Source organism: Emys orbicularis, chromosome 25 (genome assembly GCF_028017835.1).
Source record: "Emys orbicularis isolate rEmyOrb1 chromosome 25, rEmyOrb1.hap1, whole genome shotgun sequence".
Lineage (NCBI taxonomy): Eukaryota > Metazoa > Chordata > Testudines > Emydidae > Emys > Emys orbicularis.
This window is the reverse complement of record NC_088707.1, coordinates 10,074,197-10,095,627: the sequence shown is the minus strand read 5'-3', so window position 1 is coordinate 10,095,627 and position 21,431 is coordinate 10,074,197.

Sequence of the window (21,431 nt, the reverse complement as noted above, 5' to 3'; positions counted from 1 at the left end):
ACTGGGAGAATGAGATTTCCCTGCCACCCCGGGGAGTCCTGCAAAGTCCTCAGTTAATGTTTCTACGGGGCTTTTGAGACCATCTGTTGGGAGGGCCTTCATAAACACAAATAAATATCTGTCTCAGCAACTCCACAGCCCTTGGTACTGTAGTATCTGAGCGCCTCACAATCAGCCATGGCCTTTTGTCCTCGCGGCACCCCTGTGAACAAGGCAGGGACCACCCCCCTTTTACTGAAGGGGAAGTGAGGCCCAGGGCATAGGCGCTGAGATTTCCTTTTCCCCAGAGGTGCTCCAGCCCCACTCTGTCCCAAGGCCCTGCCCTCACTCCACCTCTTCCTGCCCCCAAGCCCCTCCCCCAGTGGCCAATCAGCTGATTGGGGGTGCCACCAAACTGCTGCATTTGGTGGGTGCTAAGCACCCACTTTTTTTTTTTCCGTGGGTGCTCCAGCCCCGGAGCACCTATGGAGTCGGTGCCTATGGCCCAAGGTAGACTAAGTGACATGCCCAAGGAGACACCAGGAGGCTGTGGCTGAGCTGGGAGTTGAATCCAGTTCTCTTCAGTCCTGGGGCTTGTCCACATGGCGCCGCAGTCCGGTCTACGGGGGTGTGAACTGTAGAGCGCTCGAACATGTTGCGCTGTCCCTGCCCCGTGAAAACCCCACTGGCACAAACTGAAAGGGACCTAGTTCGCACTGATGTAGTCCTGTTGGAGCGCAACACATTCCACAGCCCCACAGCCTGGACTGCGGGGCCATGTAGACAAGCCCCAAGTCCTAGGTACTAGAATCATAGAATATCAGGGTTGGAAGGGACCTCAGGAGGACATCTAGTCCAACCCCTTGCTCAAAGCAGGACCAATTCCCAACTAAATCATCCCAGCCAGGGCTTTGTCAAGCCGGGCCTTAAAAACCTCCAAGGAAGGAGATTCCACCACCTCCCTAGGTAACGCATTCCAGTGCTTCACCACCCTCCTAGTGAAAAAGTTTTTCCTAATATCCAACCTAAACCTCCCCCACTGCAACTTGAGACCATTACTCCTTGTTCTGTCATCTGCTACCACTGAGAACAGTCTCGATCCAGCCTCTTTGGAACCCCCTTTCAGGTAGTTGAAAGCAGCTATCAAATCCCCCCTCATTCTTCTCTTCTGCAGACTAAACAATCCCAGTTCCCTCAGCCTCTCCTCTTAAGTCATGTGCTCCAGACCCCTAATAATTTTTGTTGCCCTCCGCTGTACTCTTTCCAATTTTTCCACATCCTTCTTGTAGTGTGGCCCAAAACTGGACCCAGTACTCCAGATGAGGCCTCACCAATGTCGAATAGAGGGGAATGATCACGTCCCTCGATCTGCTGGAAATGCCCCTACTTATACAGCCCCAAATGCCCTTAGCCTTCTTGGCAACAAGGGCACACTGTTGACTCATATAATAGACTGTCCTTCCTGCCCTGTTAGCTGTCATTTAACAGGACACTGATGCTATCTAAGCCCAGATCCGAATGGGCCAACGCTTTGGTGCTGTGGAGCCAGACTTTAGGGCTGACTTTCTCTGGTGGCATTTAAATAGCTGCCCTGTGCTCAGGTGGGGACGTGTTCCTGGCCCAGTGAAATCGGCCTTGCCTGTCTCTTTGCCCCCTCGTCCCCCTCCACGCATCTCAGCGTTTCTGTCCCTTGCAGAGCGCGGGACCGTGAACCTGAAGGAGTTCCTGACGGCTCTCGCCAGCATCCCGCACTTCTCGGACTCCGCGGGTGAGCGAATCGCAGTTACAGGAGCGAGGGCCCCTTAGAAAAAAAACCTGATCGCGCTTGCCAGTCTTGGACTGCCCCAGGAGCTGGTCCCCGGATCTGAGCTCCCCACAAAGCGCCCGCACAAAGCAATCTCCTGCGTTGCTCAAACAAGGCCCTGAGCAGCCCTCTTAACACGCCGTCCTCCTGCAGGGAAAAGCCAGAACGAAGAAGGGGGCGCTGGCAGACTGGAAGGGGGGCCACGCTCGAGGGGGGAGGTTTTAACACCTCTCCATGAGCACAGCTCTATGTTGTATTTGCAAGAGGCAGCACAGGGCCAGATTGGGCGCTCGTGTGCCCCGGGGTGACGCTCTGCTCATTCCATTGGCCTCTGTGGAGCGCCTCCCCCTCTTTCCCCCCCGTCATTACCCCAGTGTCACTGAGAGCAGAACTTGCCCCATGACGGGAAGGATTTTCAAATGAGCTCGGCCCATCGGGTGCACGTCGGTTGCTGGGCCCTTTGGAACAGCTGGTCCCAACTGAGGGTCGAAATCTGACTCTCCGTGTAAACGGCTTGTGGTGCTAACCGTCCTTGCCAGCCCCTTTGTGGGAGCCGTTTCTCCTCCGCGGCTCTCACATCTTGTGCAGATTATTTTCCATAAGAGACAAAGATTCTCTGGCCCATTTCTAGGTCGATTTTTTCCTCCGTGGGATGCAAACACAGGGCCTGATCCTGGTCTTCCTGAGGGGGGTGTAAATCAGGCGTGACTCCATTAGAATCAGTGGTGTTCCACCCAGAAAGTACATGTGTAAGTGGCAGCACATGTGGCTTGCGTCTGGTAGTGGGGCTTCATGGAGCCTTTTTAACTCCTCCTTGTCTTCAAGAAGTAAATTCCCGAACCCCTCAAGTCTCCTTGTTCTGCCCTTACACACACATGGGGGTGTCGCTTACACCTGAGAGAAGTGAGCGTGTAGCGTTTTATACCCACTTTGCACCGGTAGAAAGGCTGGCCCCTATGCTAGTGTAAATCAGCATTGGCTTGAGTGGAGCTGCTCTGATTTACACCCGCATAGGATCTAGCCCTAAATGTCTACACAAGGTGCAAGGCTGTGGAGAATCAAGCCCCCCATAGCTGTCTGATCTTGACCGGCAGTGCTGCAGGACGCCATCGGGGCTTTCAGCAGGATCAAAGAGGACAAAGTTGATCTGCAGGACATGGATTCCATTCTGGCCAGCTTGGGGATCAGCGTGTCCAGCGAGGAGCTGCGGGAGGATTTGCAGAAGATTTCCCCGGACGGTGAGCATTACCCGCGAGCCGCCTGTTTTCCCTGGGTGCCACCTTCACCGATGAGTCACCTGGGGAGCTGACACTCAGAGGGAGCTTGGAAGACGGGGTGAGTTACACCAGCTTGGCCATTGCTTGATTCATTTAGACGCACCTACGAATTTGGCCCTGTGTCTGTGTTGCCGTGTTAAGGGCCGTGTCCATGTTAGAATACGTGGAGTCTGTGTGGTGGCAGATCTGTGGTGGAGAGTCCTAAACAAACAGCATCCCTTGCTTGGGGTTTGGGTCAAACATCACTTGTTGGCTAATGCTCCTCTCCACGGGCTGAGAACTTAATAAGGTTGGGGGTGAGGGGAGGAAAGAATTTCGGTGGAGTTGCAGAGAGTTGCACAGAGCTGAGAGCAGAATTTGGCTTGATATATTTAAGACACAATGGCATACTCCCAGTATTGCGTGTGCACAGGGCTGGCTCCAGGCACCAACCTACCAAGCATGTGCTTGGGGCGGCACCTGGAGAGGGGCGGCGCTCACCTGGGGAGAGCGGAGCCGCAGCGGGCTCGCCGCCCTCCGCCGGCGCTCCGGCCGGCCGGGGAGAGCGGGGCTGCGGCCGGGCTCGCCGCCCTCCTCCCGGCGCTCCGGCCGGCCGGGGAGAGCGGGGCCCCAGCCGGGCTCGGCGCCCTCCCCTGCTGCGCTCCCCGCCGGGGGGCGGCGGGCGGCGGGAGGCTTTTTTGCCTGGGGCGGCAAAAAAGCCAGAGCCGGCCCTGCGTGTGCACTAAATGCACCTGCAAAATCTAGCACTGTTGTTGCATGCCGATACAGAAATTGTACATGTCTGCTTGTGTGTGTCAGTGTCATAGTAACCTGGTTCTCATGTTTTACACAATCCCATGTATTAATTTATAGGCACATTTTCATCCCTTATTTATAGAAACTTTCTTAAAGTCACCACAGCCTTGCATGTAGGGAGATTTACTGCCATGTCTGCTGTCCCTACTATCCATCATACTGGGTGTTAACTAAGGAGTTTCCTAAGGCCTGGTCTACACTACGAGTTTAGGTCGACTTTAGCCGCGTTAAATCGAATTAAGCCTGGACACGTTCACACGACGAAGCCCTTTCTTTCGACTTAAAGGGCCCTTTAAACCGGTTTCTTTACTCCACCTCCGACGAGGGGATTAGCGATTAAAATCGGCCTTAGGGGGTCGGAATTGGGGTAGTGTGGACGGAATTCGACGTTATTGGCCTCCGGGAGCTATCCCACAGTGCTTCATTGTGACCGCTCTGGACAGCGCTCTCAACTCAGATGCACTGGCCAGGTAGACAGGAAAAGCCCCGCGAATGTTTGAATTTCATTTCCTGTTTGCTCAGCGTGGAGAGCACAGGTGACCACGCAGAGCTCATCAGCACAGGTAACCGTGATGGAGTCCCAGGATCGCAAAAGAGCTCCAGCATGGACAGAACGGGAGGTACGGGATCTGCTCGCCATATGGGGAGATGAATCAGTGCTGACTGAACTCCGAAGCAGTAAACGAAATGGCAAAATATTAGAAAAGGTCTCCAAGGCCATGAAGGACAGAGGCCATAACAGGGACGCACAGCAGTGCCGCGTGAAAATTAAGGAGCTAAGGCAAGCCTACCACAAAGCCAGAGAAGCAAACGGAAGGTCCGGGGCTGAGCCGCAAACATGCCGCTTCTACGCAGAGCTGCATGCCATTCTAGGGGGTGCAGCCACCACTACCCCAACCGTGTGCTATGACTCCCTCACTGGAGAAACACACAGGGAAGAGGGTTCGGAAGAGGAGGATGGAGAAAATGTAGATAGCTCACAGCCGCAAGGAAGCGGAGAAACCGGTTTCCCCAACAGCCAGGATATGTTTGTCACCCTGGACCTGGAACCAGTAACCCCCGAACTCAACGAAGACCCTGAGGGCACACAGGGGACCTCTGGTGAGTGTACCTTTGTAAATATTACACATGGTTTAAAAGCAAGCGTGTTTAATGATTAATGATTAATTTGCCCTGGCAATCGCGGCCAGTACAGCTACTGGAAAAGTCTGTTAACGTGTATGGGGATGGAGCGGAAATCCTCCAGGGACATCTCCAGAAAGCTCTCCTTGATGTACTCCCAAAGCCTTTGCAAAAGGTTTCTGGGGAGGGCTGCCTTATCCCGTCCGCCATGGTAGGACACTTTACCACGCCAGGCCAGTAGCACGTAGTCTGGAATCATTGCATAACAAAGCATGGCAGCGTATGGTCCCGGTGTTTGCTGGCATGCAGACAACATCCATTCCTTATCGCTCTTTGTTATCCTCAGGAGAGTGATATCATTCACGGTCACCTGGTTGAAATGGGGCAATTTTATTAAGGGGACATTCAGAGGTGCCCCTTCCTGCTCTGCTGAACAGAAATATTCCCCGCTGTTAGCCACGCGGTGGGGGGGAGGGGTGAAGTGATCATCCCAGAGAATTGGGTGTGTGGGGGAGGGGAGTTAGTTGGGTTTGTGCTGCATGTTAACCCTGAAATCGCAGCCCCTCCTTTTACATTGCAAACCTATTTTAAATGGCCAACCCAACGGGTGCTTGGTATGGGAAATGAGAGCACTACTGTTTGAAACCATTCCCACATGTTAAGAAGGTTAAAAAAGCCAAAAGACTGTGTGTCTTACCATGGCTGCCTGCAAGCTGAAATCTGTGGCCTGGCACTGCGTGAGTGATCTCTCACACCAAACCGGCAGGCCCTCAATATAAGAGGAAAAATGCGACCTTGTAACGAAAGCACATGTGCTGTGTAATGTGAACAGCAAAATTTAACGTGAAAGAGTGTACCCATTGTTCTCTAAAATGTGTCTTTTTTAACCACCTCTCCCTTCTCCTCCACCAGCTGCAAATGTTTCTCCTTCACAGAGGCTAGTGAAGATTAGAAAAAGAAAGCGTAGGACGTGTGATGACATGTTTACAGAACTACAGATGTCCTCCCACGCTGATAGAGCACAGCAGAATGCGTGGAGGCAGTCAATGACTGATTACAGAAAAGCCCAATATGAACGAGAGGAGAGGTGGCGTGCTGAATCGCGGGATGAACAGAGCAAGTTGCGGGCTGAAGATGATAGGTGGCGTCAGCTTGCACACAGAAGGCAAGAGTCGATGCTCTGGCTGCTGGAGCATCAAACTGATATGCTCCAGCGTATGGTTGAGCTGCAGGAAAGGCAGCAGGAGCAGAGACTGCCGCTACAGCCCCTGTGTAACCAACAGCCCTCCTCCCCAAGTTCCATTGCCTCCTCACCCAGACGCCCAAGAACACGGTGGGGGGGCCTCCGGCCACCCAGTCACTCCACCCCAGATGATTGCCCTAGCATCAGAAGGCTGGCCTTCAATAAGAGTTAAAGTTTTAAACTGCAGTGTGTCCTTTTCCTTCCCTCCTCCCCCACCCATCCTGGGCTACCTTTGCAATTATCCCCCTAGTTGTGTGATGAATTAATAAAGAATGCATGAATGTGAAGTAACAATGACTTTATTGCCTCTGCAAGTGGTGCTCGAAGGGGGGAGGGTAGGGGAGGGTGGGGTGGTTGGTTTACAGGGAAGTAGAGTTAACCGGGTGGGGGGGGCGGAGGGTTCATCAAGGAGAAACAAACAGAAGTTTCACACCGTAGCCTGGCCAGTCACAAAACTCGTTTTCAAGGCTTCTCTGATGCGCACCGTGCCCTGCTGTGCTCCTCTAACCGCCCTGGTGTTTGGCTGCGCGTAATCAGCGGCCAGGTGATTTGCCTCAACCTCCCACCCCACCATAAATGTCTCCCCCTTACTCTCACAGATATTGTGGAGCGCACAGCAAGCAGCAATAACAATGGGGATATTCTTTTCGCTAAGGTCTGAGCGAGTCAGTAAGCTACGCCAGCGCGCTTTTAAACGTCCAAATGCACATTTCACCACCATTCGGCCCTTGCTCAGCCTGTAGTTGAACAGGTCCTGACTCCTGTCCAGGCTGCCTGTGTACGGCTTCATGAGCCATGGCATTAAGGGGTAGGCTGGGTCCCCAAGGATCACGATAGGCATTTCAACATCCCCAACGATTAATTTCTGGTCCGGGAAGAAAGTCCCTTCCTCCAGCTTTCGAAACAGAGCAGAGTGCCTGAAGACGCGAGCATCATGTACCCTTCCCGGCCAGCCCACGTTGATGTTGGTGAAACGTCCCTTGTGATCCACCAGGGCTTGCAGCAGCATTGAAAAGTACCCCTTGTGGTTTATGTACTCGGTGGCTTGGTGCTCCGGTGCCAAGATAGGGATATGGGTTCCGTCTATGGCCCCACCACAGTTTGGGAATCCCATAGCAGCAAAGCCATCCACTATGGCCTGCACGTTTCCCAGAGTCACTACCCTTGATATCACCAGGTCTTTCATTGCCCTGGCAACTTGGATCACAGCAGCCCCCACAGTAGATTTGCCCACTCCAAATTCATTCCCGACTGACCGGTAGCTGTCTGGCGTTGCAAGCTTCCACAGGGCTATCGCCACTCGCTTCTCAACTGTGAGGGCTGCTCTCATCCTGGTATTCTGGCGCTTCAGGGCAGGGGAAAGCAAGTCACAAAGTTCCATGAAAGTGCCCTTACGCATGCGAAAGTTTCGCAGCCACTGGGAATCGTCCCACACCTGCAGCACGATGCGGTCCCACCAGTCTGTGCTTGTTTCCCAGGCCCAGAATCGGCGTTCCATGGCATGAACCTGCCCCAGGAACACCATGATTTCCACATTGCTGGGTCCTGTGCCTTGTGAGAGGTCTATGTCCATGTCAATTTCCTCATCACTCTCGTGGCCGCGCTGCAATCGCCTCCTCGGCTGGTCCTGGTTTTGCTTTGGCATGTCCTGGCTCTGCATATACTCCAGGACAATGCGCGTGGTGTTCATAGTGCTCATAATTGCCGCGGTGATCTGAGCGGGCTCCATGATCCCAGTGCTAGCTATGGCGTCTGGTCTGAAAAAAGGCGCGAAACTAGTATCTGACGGACCAGGGGAAGGAGGGAGGGAGGGAGGGAGGGGCGAGTGACGACATGGCGTACAGGTACAGGGAATTAAAATCAACAAAGGTGGCTGTGCATCAGGGAGAAACACAAACAACTGTCACACAGAATGGCCCCCCCCAAAGATTGAACTCAAAAGCCTGGGTTTAGCAGGCCGTTGATTTGACGGAGGGAGGGGGAAGCAAATGAATACAGAACAAATCTATTTTTTACATCTTAAGACGACGGTGCAGCATGACTGATAGCCCTCGGCATCTTCTGGGTGCTTGGCAGCAAATACTGGGCGCTTGGCAGTTATGATGACGATGGCCTTCAGGCCTATTGCACGATCTGCTGCTCAGGGAAGACTCTGCTAATGTGCAATGATCCAACAGGGCGCTTGGCAGAAAATGGCATACTACGACTGATAGCCATCATCGTCATTGTGAAGGCAGCAGAATATGACTGGGGGGATGGGGGACTGGGGGACATACGGAGTTCCAGCCATGCTGTACGACGAGGACGGTTACCAGTCGTAATAAACCATCTACTGCCAAAAGGCAAGGGCTGGTGCAATGCAGTCCTACGGCTGCCAGCCCCACAGCTGCCAGCACCCAGATCGCCGATGAAGGCTACCAGTCATGCTGCACCGTCTACCGCCAAAAGGCAGTTAGCTGCTGCTGCTGTGTAGCAATGCAGTCCCACGTCTGCCGGCACCCGGATGACATATGGTGACGGTGAGCTGAGCTGAGCTGAGCGGGCTCCATGCTTGCCGTGGTATGTTGTCTGCACAGGTAACCCAGGTAAAAAGGTGCGAATCTATTGTCTGCCGTTGCTCTGACGGAGGGGGAGGGGCCTGACGACATGTACCCAGAACCCCCCGCAACACTGTTTTGCATCATTCGGGCATTGGGATCTCAACCCAGAATTCCAATGGGCGGCGGAGACTGCGGGAACTGTGGGATAGCTACCCATAGTGCAATGCTCCGGAAGTCGACGCTAGCCTCAGTACTGTGGACGCGGTCCGCCGACTAGAGCACTTAGAGCATTTTATGTGGGGACACACACAATCGGCTGTATACAACCAATTTCTATAAAACCGGCTTCTATTAATTCGACCTAATTTCGTAGTGTAGACATACCCTCAGTTAAACAATCAGGTCTGTCTTCACGCTGGGTGTTTTGCCCAATGTCTATTCTGTCTGCTGTGTCCTCTACCTTGCAGAAGCTGGGAAGGTGAATTTCAAAGAAGTTCTGACAAATTTGATAAACACCCAGCGCTTCTCAGAAACTTCAGGTGAGTGAGAACAGGTATCCTTCAAAAATACATCTCTGTAGGCACATTTGTGGAAATCAAAAGGGCAGGTTCTGGTCTCATGACTTTTTGGTTTAAATCCAGACTAACTCTATAGACTTCAACGCACATAGTCTAGATTTATATCTGTATAATGAGAGGAGAATCTGGTGCCAAATATACTTTATTATTCAGTTCCAATGATCCAATCAGATGTACATTTCAGCTTCCTTAATCTCTCACGGGAAGTTGATACTTTTCACCTTGTTCTCTAGGTTCATCTCCTCTTTAGAATGTTAGCAATACAATTTAGATTTGATCTCAGCAGAAGTCCATGGACCAAATTCTCTGTACGGTTTGTAGCTACCAAATGCTGATGCCTAAGTTTTATGTGTATTGTAGCTTTACATTTCTAAGATGCCTCTCTGTGTGCATGCAGTGGCCACTTTGTTCTCTGAGCTGCTACAGTGAGTTGCCTGTTGCAGAGGAGCTGCACATACTGTGCTCTCTCCTGTATCCTTTACTATTGGCCTCTCTCCTTACCCCTAAAATAAGACACTCGTACTGAAAGCGCATGGTTCCTCTTTGTGTTGAATTATAGAATCATAGGACTGGAAGGGACTTCAAGAGGTCATCTGGTCCGGTCCCCTGCACTCATGGCAGGACTAAGTATTATCTAGACCATCCCTGACAGGTGTGTGTCTAACCCGCTCTTAAAAGTCTCCAATGATGGAGATTCCACAACCTCCCTAGGCAATTCATTCCAGTGCTTAACCACCCTGACAATTAGGAAGTTTTTCCTAATGTCCAACCTAAACCGGCCTTGCTGCAATTTAAGCCAATTGCTTCTTGTCCTAGCCTCAGAGGTTAAGGAAAACAATTTTTCTCCCTCTTCCTTGTAACAACTTTTTACATACTTGAAAGCTGTTATCATGTCCTCTCTCAGTCTTCTCTTTTCCAGACTAAACAAACTAAATTTTTTCAATCTTCCCTCATAGGTCATGTTTTCAAGACCTTTAATCATTTTTGTTGCACTTCTCTGGACTTTCTCCAATTTGTCCACATCTTTCCTGAAATGTGGCACCCAAAACTGGACATAATACTCTAGTTGAGGCCTAATCAGCACGGAGTAGAGAGGAAGAATTATTTCTCGTGTCTTGGTTACAACACTCCTGCGAATACATCCCAGACTGATGTTTGCTTTTTTGCAACACTGTTACACTGTTGACTCATATTTAGCTTGTAATCCACTATGACCCCCAGATCCCTTTCCGCAGTACTCCTTCCTAGGCAGTCATTTCCCATTTTGTATGTGTGCAACTGATTGTTCCTTCCTAAGTGGAGTACTTTGTATTTGTCCTTAGTGAATTTCATCCTGATTTCTTCAGATCATTTCTCCAGTTTGTCCAGATCATTTTGAATTTTAATCCTATCCTCCAAAGCACTTGTCACCCCTCCCATCTTGGTATCATCCGCATACTCTCTAAGTGTATTCTCTATGCCATTATCTAAATCATTGATGATGATATTGAACAGAACCGGACCCAGAACCGATCCCTGCGGGACCCCACTCATTATGCCCTTCCAACATGACTGTGAACCACTGATAACAGCTCTCTGGGAACGATTTTCCAACTGGTTATGCTTCCACCTTACAGTACCTCCATCTAGGTTGTATTTCCCTAGTTTGTTTATGAGAAGGTCATGTGAGACAGTATCAAAAGCTTTACTAAAGTCAAGATATACCACGTCTACCGCTTCCCGCCTATCTCCAAGGTTTGTTACCCTGTCAAAGAAAGCTATTAGGTTGGTTTGACACAATTTGTTCTTGACAAATCCATGCTGACTGTTACTTATCACCTAATTATCTTCTAGGTGTTTGCAAATTGATTGCTTAATTATTTGCTTCATTATCTTTCCGGGTACAGAAGTTAAGCTGACTGGTCTGTAATTCCCCGGGTTGTCCTTATTTCCCTTTTTATAGATGGGCACTACATTTGCCCTCTGAAATCCCTCCCATGACTTTTCAAAGATAATTGCTAATGGCTCAGATATCTCCTCAGTCAGCTCCTTGAGTGTTCTAGGATGTATTCCATCAGGCCCTGGTGACTTGAAGACATCTAATTTGTTGAAGTAATTTTTAACTTGTTCTTTCCCTATTTTAGCCTCTGGTCCTCCCTCATTTTCACTGGCACGCTAGGACACCACCCTGCGCTGATGCAGAGAGATGACCCAGTTAACGCTTTGCTTTATATTCTCCGCACATTTGCAGCCATGCAGGAGGCCTTGGATGTCATCAGCAAGGTTGAGGGTGACAAAATTGCGGTTTCTCGCCTGGAGTCGGCTCTGGCTAACATAGGGATCACTTTACCCATGGGAGAGCTGGAGGAAGCACTGAAGCACGCTACAGTGGATGGTAAGCAACCTTAGCAGGGAGGGTGCAGCCCCACATTTCTTTATAGGCGGCTAATAGCATGTATGGCACAATACGTGGGGTTGGTGAATGCTCAAGCGTCAATGCAGGTGATCCTTTTAATGCAACATTTTCAACAGCGGCAAGGGGGATCCTTGCTCCGTCCAGTGGTCTGGTGGAGAGTTTCTCTTTGGCTGGGGAATGTAACTGCTCGGGTCTAGATATCGCCCAGCACCGGCATCTGGAAAGGGATCCATATGGGGCATGTTCTGATGGGTCCTTTTGTAGCTATGGGGAGAGCAGAGGAACAAAGAGCCTCCCCTGTGTGTATGGCCAGCTCAAAGGCCTCTCCCTAATGCAGTCGCTGTGTTCTGGGGTGCAAGGCACCCCGAGGAGGAAGGGCCGTTGCCCCCGCCAAGCAGGGTGTTCGTCACATGAGCAAATACAGCGCTGCTTGCGTACGAGTGGCAGGGTCGGCCCCTCCCTGTGGCCTTGTAGCATTGACCTGGGCTGAGTGTCTCCTCGGCCAAGCTGACTCAGTGCCCGGTGAATGTAAAGCGGCTGGAGCAACAGACCGGAGAATCCCGCCCCCGCGGGGTGACTCTGTGATGGCACCGCTGGCAGAGGCAGTGTAGCCCCCTCCTGCACACGCTCCATCGCTGCTTCCTGCCCCAGACTCTCCCTCACTCCAGCAATATATGTGGCCGGGGAGGGGACGTGTCCAGGGAGTAAAGGGAGCAGTGGATGGCTGAGAACCAGGGAGCTCCGCTCAACCTATCGCCCGCCCCTCTGTGCCCAGACCCAATGGAGAATCGAGCCCTGGTTCCTAGAGTCCAGTGCTGCTGCCATCAACGTGCATGCAACTCCCACTGAAATCTACAGCGCTCATGGGGCAGTCAGCCGAGCCCGAAGGGCATTGCAGATCCACCGGTGATCTAGCAGCTCAGGAGTCAGGAGACCTGCCTTCTAGCCCTGTTCTGACATCGCCAGAGCACGGGTCCTTGGCTGCATGTGACTTGCCCATGCTTCCAAAGGTGGCCAGTGATTTGGGGCTGCGGGCACGTGATTTGAGACAGTTTGGGCCTGTGCTTCAGAGGTGCTAAATGCCCAGGGCTCCTACCAGCTCAGCACTTTGTGGGGGAGTCCTAAGAACTGAGTCCCCCCAAGTGTAACCCACTGGTGAGCATGTCTCACAGGATCTTCTCTGTTGCCGATCCACAGAGGATCTGAGTCTGTTACAGCCCCAGCTAGGGCTTTATGGCTCTCTAGCTCACGCTGTAATAGTTGAGACTTCGCTCTGGAGGTATCTGGGCTGGTTCAATCCCAGGTGTCTTGGCTCAGATGGTGGCCATCCCACAAAGTCAGTCACTGCTTCAGAGAATGACCTTCCCTTCCCTTCGCCTCTGTTTTCCCACCCCTGTAACCGACGGCACAGCTGGGCACTCTGCCGTTCTGCCTCCTCTCTACATCTGACCTGCACGTTATCTTGCAGGAGACGGGAAGGTGAATTTTAAAGAATTTCTGAAGGGTTTGACCAGCACCAAACGTTTCTCCAGAACCCTAGGTGAGTGAGGATCTGAAGCCATGCAGAGATGGATGGAAGATGCTTTGCATCGTGGAATTCTGGCTGTGTTTGCAAGGGTACCACAGTTCTCTATGGCATTCTAGGCGTCTCTTTGGCATGCCCTGCTATCCTCTTCTGTAGGATTTGGGGCCAGATGAGAGACCATTCAAGGATTCCTGTACCCAGTAGATCCTCAAGTGGCCAGTGCAGCTAGTTTATGGCCCGTTGGTGGCACAACACAGCTGAGGCTTCCTGGTAAATGGTATTTGCTTCATGACTGACAAAGAGCTTAGGACATGAAACACAAGAATCGCTTGACTGACAGTGCCACGCTCTTAGAACAGTCGATACTGTGATCTTCCAACGAGGGCTTAGCACCAGGGAGGGAGTATCCAGAGCATCCCGTCTCATCCCTGGTTTTATGTCTAGCTCTTTTCTCCCATAGCTTGCATTTTGGCCCTATGGTGAATTCCGCTCTCCCACAGAAGCACATTGCAAACATCCAGTATAGACCGAGCCACTCAGTGTCTGACTACCACCAGCAGATTGTAACAGCAATCAGTGCCAGGAAGGTCTTGGTGCTGGGCCTTTCTAAACCCAAGAGATGCTGTCTGTCCAGCAGCATGTGTCCAAATGCCCATGGCTGAGCTGTTCCATGGGGCTCCTTTTCGTGCGAAGATGATTACCCAGACCTACCAGCTAGGACGGACCTGCAACCTAGCAGGATGTTCTGATTAGGCAGGGTGGCCTTAACTCATTTCCCCTTGTAACTCTTCTTCCCATTCTCCATGAGAAATGTACCCAGAGAAGAGAGACTTACTGAAGGAGAAAAGCAGGATATTACCATCGAGCTGAGTTACTCTGAGCTTTCCTACAGCCCAGAGTTCACCCATCTATTCACCACCCCACTCCTTCATCAGGGAGGGCAGACAGGGGTTACAGAGAGAGGAAACAAAGGGCTGAAAATGGGCCATAAATAAACTCCATGCAGGATGTGGCTGTCTCCATTAGGGACATCTCTAAAGGGGACAGAACTCCAGTTACTTAAGTAGACAGGTCTGCTTTCAGGGCCTGTACCAATGTCCATCTGGAAGTATTTCCATTGCCTTGGATGGGCTTTGGATCAGACCTCTAGCTTTCGGTGCTGCTAAGAGTTCCCATTGAGTTCTCTTTGGAAGCTAAGAACTAGGGTCACATTTTCTTCTTCTCCAAGCAGCGTTCCCGACCAATCCCCTCCTCTCCCCTGTCGGGAGTTGGCTAACTCTGCCAACTGGAGGCCTCACAACACTTTCTCTTCACGCTTGCAGAGATGGAAGGGGCCGTGAAAGCCATTGGCGTGATCAAAGAGGACACAGTGGACGTTCATCACCTGGAATCCATCATGCGCAACATGGGGATTCATTTAACCCCAGAGGAGATTCAGAAGGCGCTGAAGCACGTTACCTGTGAGGGTGAGCGTCTCAAACAGCCTCCTGTTCTTTGGTGAGGCTTGTACTTTTTGTCCAGGAGGGGGAGGTGCTGTTCGTACACTTGTGACGATACCCGGGGTAGGGTTAGGGCTTGTAAGAGCTACTCATTCCATTTAAACCCAACTCCTGCGCTGTCCTGAGCAAAATCCCTTCTCTGATCATTAACCTTTGACCTCATGCCCGTCGTTCTAGTGGTCAGATAAAGTATGCAACTATTAGTCTGTGACGCAGTTGTCCTGTCCTTGGTTTGAGGATTTAACAGACATGCAGACACATCAGGGGGAGGCCTTGTCTTCTTCAGGGTCAAATCTGGGCTTTGGATGTGGAGAAAGGCCCTTCCGTATCTCAGCCCCTCCGAGCTCCAGGCTGGGGGGAACTCAGAGAACGTTTGAATGCTAAAGAACTGATCCACCATTGTGTTACTCCAAGGTGCTGTGGGCACAACTCCATAGATCACAATGGACCTATCCTGGTGTAAAACCAGCGTAATGCAATGGTGAATCCAGCCCTAAATATTCATGATGTCTGCCTCTCTGTTAGCGTTCAGGGGCTAAACTTGTCCCTGGTGTAATGCTGTCAAGGTCAATGAAGATACCGCAGGGATGAATTTGGTCCTACGGTTTTAGGACTTTCAACAATTTGGCTGGACTTTTCCATCCAAAACCCTTTGGCAGCTTTGGACCCTCTCCCCGCCCTCCTTTTTGACTTCGTATCTGTTCATCATTTTTTCTTTCGCCCTGACCTGGATCATCTCATTGCAGAAGATGGGAAGGTGAATTTGAAAGATTTCATGACCAGTTTGACCAAGACCCGGCGATTTTCCCAAGCTGAAAGTAAGTGGAAACTGTAGTGTACAGTGGAGCCCTACAGCGGGACTGGGATCCCGCAGGACCCGCTGCCATAATAGCAGGAGTGAGTAAAACATACTTTGTTGGGTGGACAGAAAAAAAAGCCTGTGGGAATTTGTGGGAAAACACTAAATTTCTCGGCAGTTTGACCTAAACAGAATTTTAACAACGTAAAGCAAGTTTTTCTTTTTTTTTTTAATAAAGGTTTTAATACTTAAATGTAAGTGAGGAATAGAAAGAGATTTGATGTCTGTTCTAACAGGAGTTAAAGTTGTTGTTGTTTTTTTTTATGTGATCTATGGCTTGAGCAAGATTTGTTTTATTTTTTTAGTGGTAAAAATTGTGTCTGAATTCTGTTTATATATATATATTTTTTTTTCTTTTCCTTTTTTTTTCTAATGAGCACGGGGGGAATCTGTCTCTCATGCGGGATTTGCAGGATCTAAGGTGTGAGCGGGTTACAATTGCAAGAAACAATGCGGGAGCAGGTAGGAGTGGGTCTTGCGAGGCAGGATTAAAAAAATTGTCTGGCACAGGGCTCTAGTTTAGTGTACCGCAGTGGTTCCCAAACTGGGGTTCGTGAAATGTTACAGGGGGTTCTCGGGGGAAAAAATTCCCTACTGGTGGACAGAGCTGTCCCTAGGGACCGCGGGCAGCACAGCGGCCTGGAGCCCCTGGACTAGCTTCCAAGAGCTAAGCAGATCAAAGCAATCATATCTATCACACTGAGGAGATTTAAACTTCAAGACACCTTATAAAAAATGGAAAGGGAGGTGGATATTTTTTGCTGTTTTTAAAATTAAATAGGCAACTAGTATTGTTTTTAAAATTATTATGAAGAACAAGTTTAAGCTTTGTTGTAACGTGCGTTGTTTGCCTGGACTGCTCAAGACCCGAATGCTTGTGTAGGAGGAACTCTTTGAGTTGGCTTCTTAAATATCTTCATGCTGTTTCACATCTGATACTCCTTGGTGAAACATAGGAGCCTTGTCTTATAACAGGGTTATTCAAAGTGATACAAGCTACGAAAGTGAGATCTTGGAAGAGTGTTACCCGTTTTCATAATGTAATAACAATACTGTTATGATAAATAATAATTAATAATAAATAGTGTGTAATAAGCATGTCATAAAAACAAATTTTATATTTCCAAGATCACTGCTTTTATAATTTATACTCAGGGAAAGGAGAAAATCCCTGGAAATATTCATTTTTAGGAGGGGGTTCGCGAGACTTGACATTTTAGTGAAAGGGGTTCACAGGTTGTTAAAGTTTGGGAACCACTGGTGTACAGGAATAAGGAAAAATAGATGGGGAGCCCTCTAGTGGCACTCCCCGTGTTCTGTGATGCTGCGAGGACAGCAGGATGTGTGTAGCTAAGCCTTGTATGTTTGTGTGTAGTTAGGAAACACAGTTATTAAAGACCCAACGATGCTTTTGTGGTCTCTTCATGGTATTGGAGCTCTAGGAGTTATTCTCTGGCCCGTGTTCTACAGGGGGCAGACTACATGAGCACACTAGTCCCTTCTGGTCAATCTATGACTCTGTTGTGGTGTAAAAAGCAAAAGACACAGCAGAAACTTGACTGCAAACAGAGCTGCTGGAAAAACACATTTCAGGGGGAAATTCCCCCCTCCCCCGCTTCTGTTGGTTTGTTTGCTTTTGTTTTTCATCAAAGTTTGGACATTTTCGGAACAGCTGCTAGAGCTGGTTGAAAAACAGGGTGATCAAGTTCAAGAAAAGGGGGATGGGGCGGGGGTTAGGCCGTCTATTGAAATTTTGACACGTTCAGAAATTTTCCAACCAGAGGGACTGGAGGGTGGAAGCTGGTAGATGGAGCCACGTCTCTGCATTTCAAGCGGTGCTCTCAGCGTTGGAGCTGTGTTTTTTCAAGATTATGTATTTATTTGTGTTACCCGGAGGCTGCAGTCATGATCAGGGCTGCTTTAGAGTTCGGGGGCCGTCCAGACACAGCGAGAAATGGTCCCTGCCAGCAAAGTGTCTGAACAGACAGAGTGCAGGAGAAACAGATGCAGAGGCGTCACGGAACAGAACTCGGATCTCCTGAGTCCCAGTTCATTGTCCAGCTGCTGGATAACACTGACTCTCCTCCTGCTTTGACTTCACTGGGGCGACACAGGCTGGTCTGGATCCCTGAGCTCAGAGCGTTAAAAATTGTACAGACTCAAGGGCTACAAGGCCAAATCCCATCTCACTAGCCACAACAGAAGAGAAAATCTGGCCCAATCGATCTCTTCACGCCAGTTCCCCGAGTGCCAGGCTTGCCGGCATTTCCTTCTGCAGAGTCTACCCCAGTTTACTTTACCTCTGCCAGTTCTCTTACTGTATACCCAGCCTGCCCTGCTCTTAAAGGGGCAGCCCTGTTACACAAACAAAGCCACTTCTCTGCACATTGCCAGGCTGTCAGATGGCTTCAGGGCCAGAAGCAACATCCAACCGATTTTATCTGAAGAGAAGTTTTGGGCCCGATTCTCCCCTCGCTTATGCCGGTGTCACTCCATAGACACCTGTAGCTTTACTCCTGTCTACACCAGGTACTTGAGGCCCTAATCAGGCCCATTGGATTAAATCCAGCACCTTCCTAGGGCGATGCAAAACGGAACAATGCGCCGAGAAGGACAGAACAATCCCAGGCAGCCTGCGTGAGGTGGCGTTTTAGAAGAAAGAACTCTGTTTTCTAGCCAAGGTTTCAGGACAAATCCTGCATCGCGGCAGGGAGTTAGAGTAGATGACCCTTGCGGTCCCTTCTGACCCTGTGGTGATAGTCACAGACGCTATTTCTTTTCTTCACCAATTCAAGAGGACAGGGTTGATGTCCGGAACCTGGACTCCATTCTGGACAACATGGGGATCTACCTGACGAACGAGGAGCTGCAGGAGGCCCTGAAGCACGTTACGGTTGATGGTGAGAGTTGGAAACACTCTGTGTATTTTGGTGCAATGCAGACTCCTGCAGGGGAGCCCGCAGCCGGACGTGCATTATGCCCCATGCATGCCTTTAGCGCCAGTGAAGAAGAGCAGTTCTGGCTGCCCCAGGGCCCCTCCATCATGACTGGCCAAACCTGAGTGGCGCAGCAGCCCCCGTGCACCATGTCACAATGCCGCTCGCTCAGTTTTGCTCATGATGGAGGGGCGGTGGGGCCAAACCTGCGTGGTCTGTGGGGCACCCAGTATTGCCGCTCCTCACTGCAGCCGTGGGCCCGGCTTCTGCACCAGGGTTCCCACCCGGGGGCCTGCCTGGCCTCATCCCACTTCCAGCAGCCCGTGTTCCCTCTCAGGGATGGGGAGTGACTGCACCTGGGTGGGCCAGGCTGGAAGGTGGGGGCTGAGCGTGGTGTGGACTCAGCCCTGGGGCCAGCAGCTGCAGTGAGGATGGCTCCATAGGGATTGATGGTATGTACTGGGGTGAAAAATTCTGGGCTCCTGTAGGGTGTGTGTGTACACAAGATTGTTGAAAGAAAATATGCGATCCATTTAAAACAACCCCCTAAAATGTAAACTGGTGGAATCACCTCTCCAGTCCTCAGCGCCCGACCCTTGGAAATTTAGGTAAGTTAATTGGCGCCGTGGGATAAGCGCTCGCAGGCCGTTCTAGTCTGCAGCTCCACAGGCCAGGGGAATTCCACCTGATTGGAACAGGAATGGGGGGGTTGAGAATTAGGGCCACCCTGTTTCTAGTTAGTCATAATTTTGAATATCTGTTGTATTTGCTGTTTTGGTCAATAGCTACACAAAGTGATGTGAGAGAAATGGGAGCTACCCCTTTAAGAGTCGGGGAGGACACTGGGAGTGAGCTTCTGCCGCAGGCCTAGAATGTGCGGGGGGGCGGGTGCTGCTGCCGGCCCGTAGCTGTGCCCTGGGGAGTTCTCAGCCTGCAAGAAGCACCTCGAGAAAAAGTTTGGAGTCCCAGAATAAACAAAGTTTTCCTTGACAATCCGAGTCTTGGGATTAAGAGTGTAGCCCCCACAGCCTTGCGACTTGGGTTTAGAGCCATCTGGGCCCCTGGGCACACCATGATACAGGCCTGCACCCCACAACCCCACCAGAGAGATGACTAGGGCAGTTCAAACCTCTCTGAGAGGTTGTTTCAGGCTCTCTGCAGACTCAGGCAGACTTCACTGCATCAGTTACACTTGGGTCACATTTTCGAGGTTTTTTGCTTAACCTTTCAGCTAGGAACATACTTTTTTAATGAAGCTGAATCTAATGTAATCACATGACTCCAGGAGCTGGGGCTGCAGACATGGGTCTACAGTGTCTGTGACTTAATCTGACTTTGCTCAAATTTAGTGGAGGGCGGCTTGTATTTCACTGTAATCCCCCTCCTGAGACCACTCCCAGCAATACTCAAAATGCAGTGAGAGGCATTATCTCAATGGGCACGCCCCCAGCCCTGCCCACTTCTCCTTTGTGTTCTGATTGGCACATGCAATCGGTCTGCCTCTCTTACGCACCATCTGTTGGCGTCAAGGGCAAAATGCAGGTGCAAATGCCTTATTTGCATGCACAATTGACTGGTTCTCTGTGTGCCGTTTGCAAGCACTTATTTAAAAATGCCAGCCATGGGGCCTGTATCTCCTCTCTTTTAACCCTGAACTCTCTTTCTTGCACAGCGGACAGGAAGGCGTATCTGAGCAAGTTTCTGCAGGGCGTGAGAGCCCTCCGGAGATTCTCCCACAGTGAAGGTGAGCAGTGAGGAGTTGCTGTCAAAGAGGGATGGACCATGATAAACACTAAGCATGTGGCAGGTGTATTTATTGTGAATTCTCACAGTCCTGCAAGGGGCCGGGCACCCTTAACTTCACTGGCAGCTGATGGCACTCAACGTCTCACGGGATCAGGCCCATGGACTGAGGATCAGTTGCTTGATGGCACAAAGATTCAGTAGAAGTGTCACGAGGCTTGCCACCTTTCTAATGGCTGGTAACTGGCCCCCAAAGGCCCCTGCCACGCCTCTTCCTCCAAGGCCCCGATCCTGGACGCCACATGCCGCCTGGCCCCAGAGGCAGCGGCGGCTCCTTCCTTCCACTTATGGTGGCCACCTTTTCCACAGATCAAAAAACCCAGACATCAGTGTGACGGGTTCCCCTCGGGGTGCCATCAGGAACTGGGGAACCACTGATCCCGCTGACCCTCTCACACTACGCTGCTGTGACAGCCTGCACTTTCACCAGCATTCACCCAGGAAGGGACACACCCACCCAGCTGCAGTTACACACAGGCTTTCTCACCACCAGCTTCCCAGCCTAGGACCCCAGAGCAGAACCGTCCTGCCCTGGTCAAATCTGGCCAGTATATGGGTTTAATACCTGGTCCGGCTTTCTCTCAGTGCGAAGAGAGCAATGCACACTTGTGGAAACCAAGCAGAGGTTTTCCCCAAGCACTCCAGTCAAAGCTCACTGGTTTGAATTAAAACATAAAATAAGTTTATTAACTACAAAAGATCGATTTTCAGTGACTATAAGTCAGAGGTGGGCAAACTCCGGCCCGCAGGCCACATCCAGCCGTGGGACCGGCCTGCCTGGTTCTTGAGCTCCTGGCCGGGGAGGTTAGTCCCCGGCCCCTCTCCTGCTGTCCCCTCTTCCCCTGCAGCCTCAGCTCGCTGCGCCGCCCGCACTCTGGTCCGCCGCTCCTGCCGGGCAGCGCGCTGGCGTGGCTGGCTCCGGTCGGGCGGCGGGGCTGCGAGCTCCTGCTGTGGCATGGTAAGGGGGTGGAGAGTGGGGGGTGGCTGGATAGGCGTGGGAGTCCCGGGGGGCCTGTCAGGGGGCAGGAGTGTGGATAGGGCTCGGGACAGTCAGGGGCAGGGAGTGGGGGGGTTGG